The 12817-nt window shown below is 42.5% G+C and overlaps 1 long non-coding RNA gene across 1 annotated transcript in view; it reads right to left on the bottom strand.

Moving 5' to 3' along the window:
* Positions 1–1961: 1961 nt before the first annotated feature.
* The window catches only part of LOC139551943 (uncharacterized), a 37752-nt gene continuing 26896 nt past the window's right edge, over positions 1962–12817 (bottom strand). The window contains exon 3 of the long non-coding RNA XR_011670343.1: positions 1962–2130. This is a non-coding gene — a long non-coding RNA (uncharacterized lncRNA). The remainder of the gene's footprint in view (positions 2131–12817) is intronic.

The following is a 12817-nucleotide window of genomic DNA, read 5'->3' as shown; positions in this document are numbered from 1 at the left end:
TCCAAGCACAAGGCGAGAGAGAGAAGGAGAGAGATAAGGAGAAAGAGAGAGAGAAATAGAAATAGAAAGACAGAGAGAGAGAGAGCAAAATGGAAAGCTAGGCTGAGAAAGACAAAGAAAGTAAGAGAGAAGGGCAGAGAGATGTGATGTGAAGAAAAAGGTGGAGAGGTTTCTCGTCTCGGTACATCTCCACGCTTGGCGTGCTGTAATGGACATGAAGTGTTTATATCACATGGCTAAACCTGTTAGGTCCAGATTTAGGGAGATTCACATCTCCGGGGGAAACCTCTCCAACACCAACTGTCAGATATGGGCTCACATGTACTGTCTGTCTCTTTCTCTCTCTTCCTCACACATGCAGGCAGGCAGGCAGGCACGCATACATACATACACCTACGAACACTGCACTTTTGATACTGCATGTACCTATTTGAGAGTTAGATCATGGGTGCTTTCTATATTATTTCTCCCCAGGGCTGCTACATTTCTCGGCTCCCAATAAGCTCCCTGCCCCACATGCGCCAAACAGTCATGGAGGACTGGATATGGCCGAGTCTGGTCCAGCGTCAGCTCTAGAACCTTAGTTGAAGCTAAAAGCCATATACATCTCTCCATAAACATCTGGGATTTATATAAAAGGGTCTGGCTGACCGTGTGCAGGATACCTGATACTCCCTCTGACACAGGCTTAAGGACACCTAGGAGCACTCCCTGTCCCTCTGATTGGTTCAGCAGCCCCAGTGTTACTCTGGCTAACCTTTTATGGGGGAAATGTGCACCGTGTTTCCGTACACCTTTGCCCCTTCCATATATGATGTATATACGACAAAAAATATACTGTCTGCCTTCTTTATCAATTACTTACTCTATGTAACACAATATTACACACTTCTGGAGATTCTCTGATACACTGGCCCCTCACCAACCTAGAGAGAAGTGGAGGTTCCTGAAAAACAAAACGTTTCTTCAGCTTTGGTCTGTTGAGGGCTAATGCTTAGAGCCTTTACCCTTCAGTTAAGGATAGGATTTAAAGGCAGTGAAGGACATATTACCTGGTGACAGGGTCCATGTTGAGGCTCCATTTTATACATTCAAGGCTCCTGATCCCGGCACCGGCTGACACTGAGGATAGGATCCAGGGACTTGTTAACTGACATATGACATGCTAATGGCTTTATGTGTTTAACCTACAGACACTGTACCATTTCATTATGAGTCTGATACTCAGAGGACAGGTGTGAGTGAAATTCTTGGCCGACTGAGATCCTATTCCTACCCTGGCTGGCTCTGCCTCTCAGAAAGTCTCCACATTGAGGATGATGGATAAACTAAGTGAATCAGCCAGTCCATTACGTGCGGTGTGGAATTAAAGTCTTGATTCACCCAGAGCTACTCCGTTATCTTGCCCCCGTGGATCTTGGTGTTACCTGAATGTCCTGAGTCCACATGTGGTTTGAGTCTGTATCAAGATGCATGGAGAATCTCTCAATCACTCTAGCACAAAATGTTCCCCCCCTTCCCTTTACTTCAATTTACCAACTAGAATTGTATCTTGGCAGCCACTCCCTCCACTTTGCCAATCCGTTCAAATATTTACCTTCCCTGCTTGTCCAAGGACATTCATTTTGTGGTCTGTGTAATGGTGTGATTGAGCTGGTATTGCCCTGCCGCGCTGCTGATTTATGTGGTACAAGGGGTTTGGTGAATAAATATTAAAACACTGTCGCAGAATTGGTTGCCAGGAATAACAGGCTGACTAGTTTCCTGTGCTGTGTGAGAGCGCGCGAGAGCGGAGTTAGACATGAAGAGTGACTGGGCTGCGAGAGGCCTAGAGAGAGCCAGGCCAGGTGAAGAGACAAACAAATAGTCGAAGTAGGGCACCAGAGAGAAGATATCAAGGCACAAGGTGAGACCCAAATGCAGACACAGGAGGCAGATGGTTGGAGTCTTACAATGTTTATTAATCCAAAGGGGTACGCAAGAGAATGGTCGTGGACAGGCAAAAAGGTAAAAACCGGATCAGAGTCCAGGAGGTACAGAGTGGCAGACAGGCTCGTGGTCAAGGCAGGCAGAATGGTCAGGCATGTGGGTCCCGAGTCCAGACACAGGCAAGGGTCAAAACCAGGAGGACTAGAAAATGAAGAATGCAAAAAGCAGGAGAACAGGAAAACCGCTGGTTAACTTGGAAACATACAAGACGAACTGGCACAGAGAGACAGGAAACACAGGGATAAATACACTGGGGAAAATAAGCGACACCTGGAGGGGGTGGAGACAATCACAAGGACAGGTGAAACAGATCAGGGCGTGACAGAAGAGGGCTAGAAGTCAATGTTGAACAAAGACTAAACCGTTGAGAGGACTACAGTGGACTAGAGGACTCACACAGAGCGTAACAAGCACAGCACTACATGGGCGGGACTGCATAACAAAGACAGTAGATTAGAGAGAAGAGAAAGATCTGGTTGAATAGTCATAACATTGTAGGTCAAGTTAATGACGGATAAGGAATTAGACTTCATGTTTGTCAATTACACATTGAATTTTACAAATGATAGCGAAAGAAGACTTCTGGATTAACACAAAATGTACATTTTTGAGAGCATGCCATTTTGAATCACAGGCCAAAACGTATGCTAGCCTGAGGGTGTTATTCATGTGTAGTAGAGTACTGGACTGGACATGAGACCTTGAAAACATATGATTCCAATCCCCTACCGGTTCATGTGTAGTGTATGCATGCGGTGTACATATGAGTAATGATCATTGTTATTCTCACACAGTGGTGCCATTTTGTCAGGGGCAGGCAGGGAGGGGAGAAGCTCTGGTCATTAACACTGAGGAGTCACACACACATAAGTAAGCGGTGCTGGAGAGACTATTATGTTCCATTATAATGATGGTTTATGCTCGTTACTTTAAAAAATGAGCACACTTACACACACACACTTTCTGTAAATGGACCAGCACAGCATACAGCACAGTGCCCAGTTCATTGCCACTGTTTCATGCACATGCACGCTTATATGCATGCACGAGGCACACACATTCATGCCCACACGCAAGTAAACCACTAGTTGAGAGCTTGTTATGCTGCAGTACAATGTAAATGACCTTCAGGTCCACATGGAAAGCAGTGAGCAGACTGTTGCTGGGATTTACTGTACATGAAGTTGGAAAATATGTTTCACTGAAGACTCATGCTAGATATCTATGAAGGCCCTGTCATGTTCCTGCATGGTTTTACATTATATAGAACCCAACCACATATACAGCACCACGCTGCTCTATGCTTCCAATGGAATGTCTCCTCAGTCTTCTCAGCATTACACAGCAGGCTAAAGTAAACTCACCTAAAGCCTTGAATCCTGCTTAGGGCTGAGAGTGTGAGATCCAAGGCCTGAGAAGAGCAGTGCTGGCCTGCAAACACAAGCACACATCCAAAGCTACTACTTTCTAACTACTGCTTACAGTAGGGCTGGCTGCTTCTACAGGGCCTCATTAGACTGCTGACCGCCCCAGCACAGAGGAGATTTTTGGATTTGGCTCTCAGAGCAACGGATGAGACTTACTGTAAGGCCTACAGTAAGAGGCTGTGTGTGTGCACTGTGTAGGCATGTGTGTATAAGTGTGTACACCAAGCTTTTATAAGGATGGTGGACTCCCCTCCATTTCACGCTGGATTATTTTCTGCTATGATGCACTGATGTGTTCCTAAAATGGCTTCCTGTTCTTAAATCCAGGCGGGCGCCTAATGGTTTGTTATGTGCCAACAGTCCCAAAGATTTTGTTCCTTAAAAAATCCAATACTTTGTTTTTGTTTGCTTTTCTGCACAGATTTCCCCCCTTAGCATCAAGGGATTTCTGCCTTTGATTTTTGTCTGGTATTTCTAGGGATATATATTTTCGTAATATGAACAAGTCTCATCTATGTGTTATGGTAGAGTAGAGCTGTATGAATAAGGCATATCAGTACCAATCACATAGTGCAGGGGTATTCAACCTGTGGTCAGTGGACCCCTAGGGTACTGCAGGGGGCCCGCAAAAATATCCAGTGCCTTCAGAGAATATTCACACCACTTGACTTTTTCAACATTTTGTTCTGTTACAAAGTGGGATTAAAATGGATTTAATTGTCATTAATTGTCAACAATCTAGACAAAATACTCTGCAATGTCAAGGTGGAAGAACATTTTTAACATTTGTACAAAATAATCAAGAAAAATGAATAAATAAATAAATACTAATATATCTTGATTAGATAAGTATTCAACCCCCTAACTGGTTCCACCTGTCACCAGAGGGCAGCAGAGACCGCCCTAGAGACATTAATGACACTCAGGTGTGTCCTACTACTCATTATGATCTACCTGTTAAAAGAGGTGTGTTGTCTGGTTTCCTTTGCAGAAACTTGAATTGTTTACTGTGTGTGGTTGCGAGACTTAGTGTTTGTTGGTTTTCGAGTGTACTGTGGTCCTTTAATTCATTTTAGATTAAGGCTGTAATGTAACAAAGTGGAAAAAGTCGAGGGGTCTGAATGCACTGAATATAACGTTTTTATGAATAACACTAGCAACAACAGAAACAAATGTGTTTCTGTATACAATATGAGCGTATCTTTCTAAAGATGTCAAGCTAATTACAGTCACTGCAGTTTCTGACATAGGCTTTGAAAAAGGAACCGCAAGTACCAGTTTGGCATGCAAACTAACATGACCCTACTGTGGTTAGGGGAGATTCTCACGACACGGACACAATGCTGTTTTGCTCTATGACCCCTACAAGTGTCAGGGGACTCGTTTGTAGGTAACTGGATTAAAAGTATGGAGGTAGTTTTGTGGCTAGCCGAAAAAGAGGTTATATGTGTAGAACTATATATACACAGTACCAGTCAAAAGTTTGGACACCTACTCATTCAAGGGTTTCTTTATTTCTATTTTCTACATTGTAAAATAATAGTGACGACATCAAAACTATGAAATAACACATATGGAATCATGTAACCAAAAAAGTGTAAAACAAATTCAAATATTTGAGATTCTTCAAAGTAGCCACCCTTTGTCTTGATGACAGCTTTGCACACTCTTGGCATTCTCTCAACCAGCTTCATGAGGTAGTTACCTGGAATGCTTTCCCAACAGTCTTGAAGGAGTTCCCACATATGCTGAGCACTTGTTGGCTGCTTTTACTTCACTATGAGGTCCAACTCATCCCAAACCACCTCAATTGGGTTGAGATCGGGTGATTGTGGAGGCCAGGTCATCTGTGATTTTTTTTATCTCTTTGGACAGACACTTAAAAACCTTATTCCTTATTTTATTCAATGCGCATCTATGGGCGATAAAGAACAACCCCCCCCAACAGCTTAGACTCTAACAGTTATTAGTGAAACATGTATTTGGAGTTAGCTTATTAGCTAGAAAGGCATGTTAGAGTTTACACTTCCTCTTCCAGTTATGTGGGGAGGTCAAAATAATGAAAAACTATCCACCAAATCTATTCATTTTAAAATGTTGATTACTTCTCTTTGCCATTATCATTCACCTGTTAAGAAGTCTTGCACAAAAAACATTTAGGCAACATACACTACATGACCAAAAGTATGCTCGTCGAACATCTCATTCCAAAATCATGGGCATTAATATGGAGTTGGTCCCCTCTTTGCTGCTATACCAGCCTCCACTCTTCTGGGAAGGCTTTCCACTAGATGTTGGAACATTGCTGCGGGGACTTGCTTCCATTCAGTCACAAGAGCATTAGTGAGGTTGGGCACTGATGTTGGGTGATTAAGCCTGGCTTGCAGTCAGCATTCCAATTAATCTCAAAGGTGTTTGATGGGGTTGAGGTCAGGGCTCTGTGAAGGCCAGTCAAGTTCTTCCACACCGACCTAGACAAACCACTTCTGTATGGACCTCGCTTTGTGCACGGGGGCATTGTCAGACGACACCATTCTGTATACTTCTGGCCCTTCTTTGGACACTGTGTTAACAACCCTCCAGACGAGCTTCAATGCCATACAACTCTCCTTCCGTGGCCTCCAACTGCTCTTAAATACAAGTAAAACTAAATGCATGCTCTTCAACCGATCGCTGCCTGCACCTGCCCGCTCGTCCAGCATCTCTACTCTGGACAGTTCTGACTTATATATGTGGACAACTACAAATACCTAGGTGTCTGGTTAGACTGTAAACTCTCCTTCCAGACTCACATATAACATCTCCAATCCAAAGTTAAATCTAGAATTGGCTTCCTATTTCGCAACAAAGCATCCTTCACCCATGCTGCCAAACATACCCTTGTAAAACTGACCATCTTACCGATCCTCGACTTCGGCGATGTCATTTACAAAATAGCCTCCAACACCCTACTCAACAAATTGGATGCAGTCTATCACAGTGCCATCCGTTTTGTCACCAAAGCCCCATACACTACCCACCACTGCGACCTGTACACTCGTTGGCTGGCCCTCGCTTCATACTCCTCGCCAAACCCACTGGCTCCAGGTCATCTACAAGACCCTGCTAGGTAAAGTCCCGCCTTATCTCTGCTCGCTGGTCACCATAGCAGCACACACCCGTAGCACGTGTTCCAGCAGGTATATCTTACTTGTCACCCCCAAAGCCAATTCCTCCTTTGGCCGCCTCTCCTTCCAGTTCTCTGCTGCCATTGACTGGAACGAACTACAAAAATCTCTGAAACTGGAAACACTTATCTCCCTCACTAGCTTTAAGCACCAGCTGTCAGAGCAGCTCACAGATCACTGCACCTGTACATAGCCCATCTATAAATAGTCCAAACAACTACCTCTTTCCCTACTGTATTTATTTATTTATTTTGCTCCTTTGCACCCCAGTATTTCTACTTTGCACACTCATCTACTGTCAAATCTACCATTCCAGTGTTTTAATTGCTATATTGTATTTACTTCGCCACCATAGCCTATTTATTGCCTTTACCTCCCTTATCTCACCTCATTTGCTCACATTGTATATAGACTTATTTTTCTACTGTATTATTGACTGTATGTTTGTTTTGCTCCATGTGTAACTCTGTGTTGTTATATGTGTCGAACTTCTTTGTTTTATCTTGGCCAGTTGTAAATGAGAACTTGTTCTCAACTTGCCTACCTGGTTAAATAAAGGTGAAAAAAATTAATAATAATTGTCATGCTGAAACAGGAAATGGCCTTCCCCAAACTGTTGCCACAAAGTTGGAAGCACAGAATAATCTTGAATGTCATTGTATGCTGTAGCGTCAAGATTTCCTTTTACTGGAACAAAGGTGCCTAGCCCGAACCATGAAAAACAGCCCAAGACCATTATTCCTCATCCACCAAACTTTACAGTTGGCACTATGCATTGGGGCAGGTAGCGTTCTCCTGGCATCTGCCAAATCCAGATTTGTCCAGCGGACTGCCAGATGGTGAAGTGTGACTCGTCACTACAGAGAACGCATTTTCACTGCGTGTGCCAGATCCACAAAGACCAGTAATCATCAGAAGGATAATGGAATAACAAAACATTGACTGGTCAGGGCAGAGTGATAATTCCATCTTACTTTTGTAATGGAGACAAAGGGAGACAGGAAGCAAGTGCAGTTGGTGAGTTTAATATAAACAACCATGGCGCGATACAAAAGAGCCGCACCTGACGTGAAAACAGAACCAATACTGCCTGGTGAGAAAAGCTACATAGTGCTAGATATAGGGAAGTAATCAGGGTAGTGATGAAGTCCAGGTGTGCTTAATGATCGGTTGCCAGGACCGGTGGTTAGTAAACCGGCGATGTTGAACGGCGGAGCGGGGGAGCAGGTGTAGACGTGACAACTTTAAATTGAATATCAATGATGTTAGTCTGAAATTCAATAATTAGGCTACAATTAGGTCACACAACTCTAAATACAAAGCCTGCTTGTATTATCTCTTTCTACACAGTTTGGGGCATAACATATCACTTGGACCAAATAAAAATCCCCCTATCTGATGTGTACAGATTAAATAGAACAAACAGTTTTTGTCACAATGTTTAATCATTTTGTGGCTTGCATTTGCATACATCATTAGTGTTTTATAAACCTGCTGTGCGGAGGCGCAGGCAAGCGTTCACTAATATCACCGCTGTGTATGCAAAAGCATGTCCTCTATCAGCCCTAGAAAAATATTGGTTCTTCCTAAGCACCATCAACTAAGATTCACGTGTACTGCCAACCTCAACTCTCTCCATCATATATGTCTACACTGATGATGCAGTTTTTGCTCATATCAATGTCAGTAACATGTGGATATGGATGATGGCTATAGATGGCCAGGTTGTGACAACTCTCTCTGTTCATATAGTAGCATATATCTCTCTCTGTATCTGTATCTCTCTCTCTCTGTATCTCTCTATCTCTCTGTATCTGTCTCTATCTCTCTGTATCTGTGTATCTCTCTCTATCTCTGTATCTGTGTATCTCTCTCTCTCTCTGTATCTGTGTATCTGTATCTCTCTGTGTCTGTGTATCTGTATCTCTCTCTCTCTCTATCTCTCTGTATCTGTATCTCTCTGTATCGCTCTGTGTCTGTGTATCTCTCTCTATCTGTGTATCTGTATCTCTCTCTCTCTGTGTATCTGTATCTCTCTATTTCTCTCTCTATCTCTGTATCTGTATCTCTCTCTCTCTGTATCTGTATCTGTCTCTCTCTCTCTCTCTATATCTGTGTATCTCTCTGAATCTTTCTCTCTCTGTATATATCTCTCTGTATCTCTCTCTATCTGTATACATCTCTCTCTGTATATATCTCTCTCTCTCTGTATATCTCTCTCTCTCTGTATATATCTCTCTCTGTATCTCTCTCTCTGTATCTCTCTCTGTATATATCTCTCTACCTCTGTGTGTGTGTGTGTGTGTGTAGGGATACTGTAACAAATCAAACAAACCTTTTTGAGCAAAAGAGGGCAGGAATATTCACACAAAATCACAAAAGCCCTGATTCTCCTCCGCCTGCTTGTTTTCTGCAACCAAATCTCTAGATTTACATTCTTAGAACTATTTTGTCTCTTGAGTTATTTGAGCTATCTGGGCTCTATTTGAAGTCCAGTTCTTTCCATAATGCACCAAGTTATGCTGTTACGCCCAAGATCATGTCTTGTTATGACATCATACCTGTAAAAATGTTAACCCATTCCAACCAGTCATGAACCCTGTAGATATGCACTCTTGACTAGTATCAAACCACCAAATAATACTTCAAATGCTCTTTGACTGTATTATGTTTTCTTTTCATATCACTCTCCCTCCAGCTAAGGATAAGAATAAGAAAAATACCGTTATCCATATATGAAAGCATTAGCTTTTGAGACAATGCAATTATTGTGAGTGGGCGTCTGTATAAGGGCTGTGTGGGTCTTTGACATTTAAATGTTCATTAGGTTTGAAGGCATATCCATCTGTGTGAGAAAGTGTTCGCGTTAGGGGTTGTATCCCACTCTGACAGTAAGTGTTACGGGGTACGGTTAGGGTCAGCGATGCGTCTGTCTCTCCATGCGCTGGGGTTAGGCTTTGAGGTCACATCTCCCTCTGAAGGCTCTGTGGGCCTAAACAGAGCTGAGTGTTAGGGTTGGGTAAACTCACAGAGAGCACCTGATTGCCAGAAAGAGCCTTTTGAAATGGCAACAGCCGAGGCTTTGTTTTAATCACTGGTATATAAAACGTAGCCAATGTCCCTTTAGAGAGCTAACGAGAGGCAGGTCGCGACCCCTGACTTGGTGGTGCTAAAGGTCGCTGCACTCATGTGAAATTAAGAGCTATTAGCAAGAGGGTCACCGCTAATGAGGACCCCTCTCTGCATTGACAGAGAGAGACCTGGCTGTGGAATGTGGACTTTTCATACAAACAGGTGAAAAGTTATGAGGATCAACTTTTATGAGTTAATAAAATTCCTAGATGAATGATCGGTCTATGTATTAGATTTCTGTGTGTTTCTGCCACTGGGGTTTATGGTTTTTTATTTTTCCAATGGTTTGGTTATGTGTGATTCTTGTCTTGCGTTTTGCATGAGTGTGGATACTTATACACAGGGTTGGGGAGTAAAGGATTACATGTAATCCGGGACATGTAAGGGATTACAAAAAACTGTAACTGTAATTCGTTACTTTACCAGCTAAAATATTGTAATCAGATTACAGATACTTTTCAAAAACTAGATATATTACTTTGAGGATTACTTTAAAATTCAGAAAGGATGTTTGTGAGATTTTTTTGTTGTTGACCCTTCTCTGCTTTCTCAATGACATTCAAATCAGCATTGAAAAAAGGCACAAGTTTAAGTTTGTTCCACTTGAGCGAGTCTGACCACAAGTCAGAGACCACTGTGAAGACACACAAAATGTTTTTGATGGATCGTGGAAAAAGAGCAGGAATAGGCTTGTGTAGGCTACAGTCCAAGCTATGTCTTCCAATGGTGCGACTGCTGTCGGCATCCAAAGATTATCCAATTTTTTGATTTATATATATATATATACAGTACAGTCAAAAGTTTGAACACACCTACTCATTCCAGGGTTTTTCTTTATTTTTACTATTTTCTACATTGTAGAATAATAGTGAAGACATCAAAACTATGAAAAACACATATGCAATCATGTAGTAACCAAAAAAGAGTTAAACAAATCCAAATATATTTTATATTTGAGATTCTTCAAAGTAGCTACCCTTTGCCTTGATGACAGCTTTGCACACTCTTGGCATTCTCTCAACCAGCTTCATGAAGTATGGCAAGAACAGCTCAAATAAGCAAATAGAAATGACAGTCAATTATTACTTTAAGACATGAAGGTCTCTAATGAGGACCACCACAGGAAAGGAAGGCCCAGAGTTACCAGCCTCAGAAATTGCAGCTCAAATAAAGTAAGACACATCTCAACATCAACTGTTCAGAGGAGACTGTGTGGCCTTCATGGTAAAATTGCTGCAAAGAAACCACTACTAAAGGACACCAATAATAAGAAGAGACTTGCTTGGGCCAAGAAACATGAGCAGTGGACATCAGACCGGTGGAAATCTGTACTTTGATCTGATGAGTCCAAATTTGAGACACAGAGTAGGTGAACGGATGATCTCCGCATGTGTGGTTCCCACCATGGAGGAGGTGTGATGGTGTGGGTGTGCTTGCTGGTGACACTGTCAGTGATTTATTTAGAATTGAAGGCGCACTTAACCAGCATGGCTACCACAGCATTCATTTGTTTTTCAACAGGACAATGACCCAACACACCTCAAGACTGTGTAAGGGCTTTTTGACCAATACGGAGAGTGATGGAGTGCTGCATCAGATGACCTGGCCTCAGCAATCCCCCAACCTCAACCCAATTGAGATTGTTTGGGATGAGTTGGACTGCAGAGTGAAGGAAAAGCAGCCAACGAGTGCTCAGCACATGTGGGAACTCCTTCAAGACTGTTGGAAAAGCATTCCTTTTGAAGCTGTTTGAGAGAATGCCAAGAGGCAAAGGGTGGCTACTTTGAATAAATATATTCGTATTTGTTAAACACTTGCTTGGTTACTAAAATATTCCACATGTGCTATTTCATAGTTTTGATGTCTTTTACATTGGAAATGTAAACAAACACTGTATAGCCTCATAACATGGTTAAAACAATCATTTTGATATCATGGATGGTCAGTCCTTGCATCCATAGCTCTGCCTATTAATCTGAGAGTGGTTACACTTCTCCAGGCCCATCCCTCAGCTGGCTAATAAGTACTTCGTTTTGGGGGTTATGCTCAGGTAAAACAATATGACTAATAAATACTTCCATATTTCCAAGTCCTATTCTTGAAGATCAAGAGGTATAACATTTATTGGAATGGCTGGAATTCTGATAGACTTTGGTTTTTAATGTAAAGATATAATTTATTAATATTACTATATGTAGTAGAAAGTGATGGGTTAGAAGAAGCCTATATAACCAACCCATAAAGTAACATTTTACATCCATATATGGCCAGCTATGTGAACTTTAACATCGGTTTATCATGCAGTAGATGTTGTTCAATTGGTAACATACATTTTTGTCTTCTTCTAATGCCTCTTAAGGGGAAAGTAATCTAAAAGTAACTGCATGTAATCAGATTACGTTACTGAGAAGTTACGTTACTGATTACAATTTTGGACAGGTAACTAGTAACTGTAACAGATTACATTTAGAAAATAACCTACCCAATCCTGCTTACGATCCTGTGAACTCTGTCCTGCCCTGCAGTGAGCTGTTCTCTCCACCAGGAGGTGCTGCTTGCACTGTGAGTCTATGGGGACTACTACCAGAATGAAGACAATGATGATCGTTCTCATGAGCTCAGAGCACATATGTCCTGGCTCGGTAGCAGAGGCTGAATACAAATGGAAAGAATCCTGCATGTGTACAGTATACTGTATTATTGAGGAGCTCCAGCTGAAAAAGAGTGGAAGAGCCATGTAATCACTCCATGCGCATACCATGCGTTCCCATGGGAAAAGTTACAAAGAGCTACTAAAAAGTAGTGTGGCACATTCTCACAGTCATGGGAAGTCACAGTCACTGGACACATACGGAAAGGCTCTGGAGCAACGAACCGCCCTTGCTGTCTCTGCCTGGCCGGTTCCCCTCTCTCCACTGGGATTCTCTGCCTCTAACCCTATTACAGGTGCTGAGTCACTTGCTTACTGGTGCTCTTCCATGCCGTCCCTAGGAGAGGTGCGTCACTTGAGTGGGTTGAGTCACTGACGTGGTCTTCCTGTCTGGGTTGGCGCCCCCCCTTGGGTTGTGTCGTGGCAGAGATCTTTGTGGGCTATACTCGGCC

Source organism: Salvelinus alpinus, chromosome 24 (assembly GCF_045679555.1).
Source record: "Salvelinus alpinus chromosome 24, SLU_Salpinus.1, whole genome shotgun sequence".
NCBI classification, from domain to species: Eukaryota; Metazoa; Chordata; class Actinopteri; order Salmoniformes; family Salmonidae; genus Salvelinus; species Salvelinus alpinus.
The sequence above is the reverse complement of the archived record's forward strand: the minus strand, read 5'-3'. Positions and strand labels throughout refer to the sequence as shown.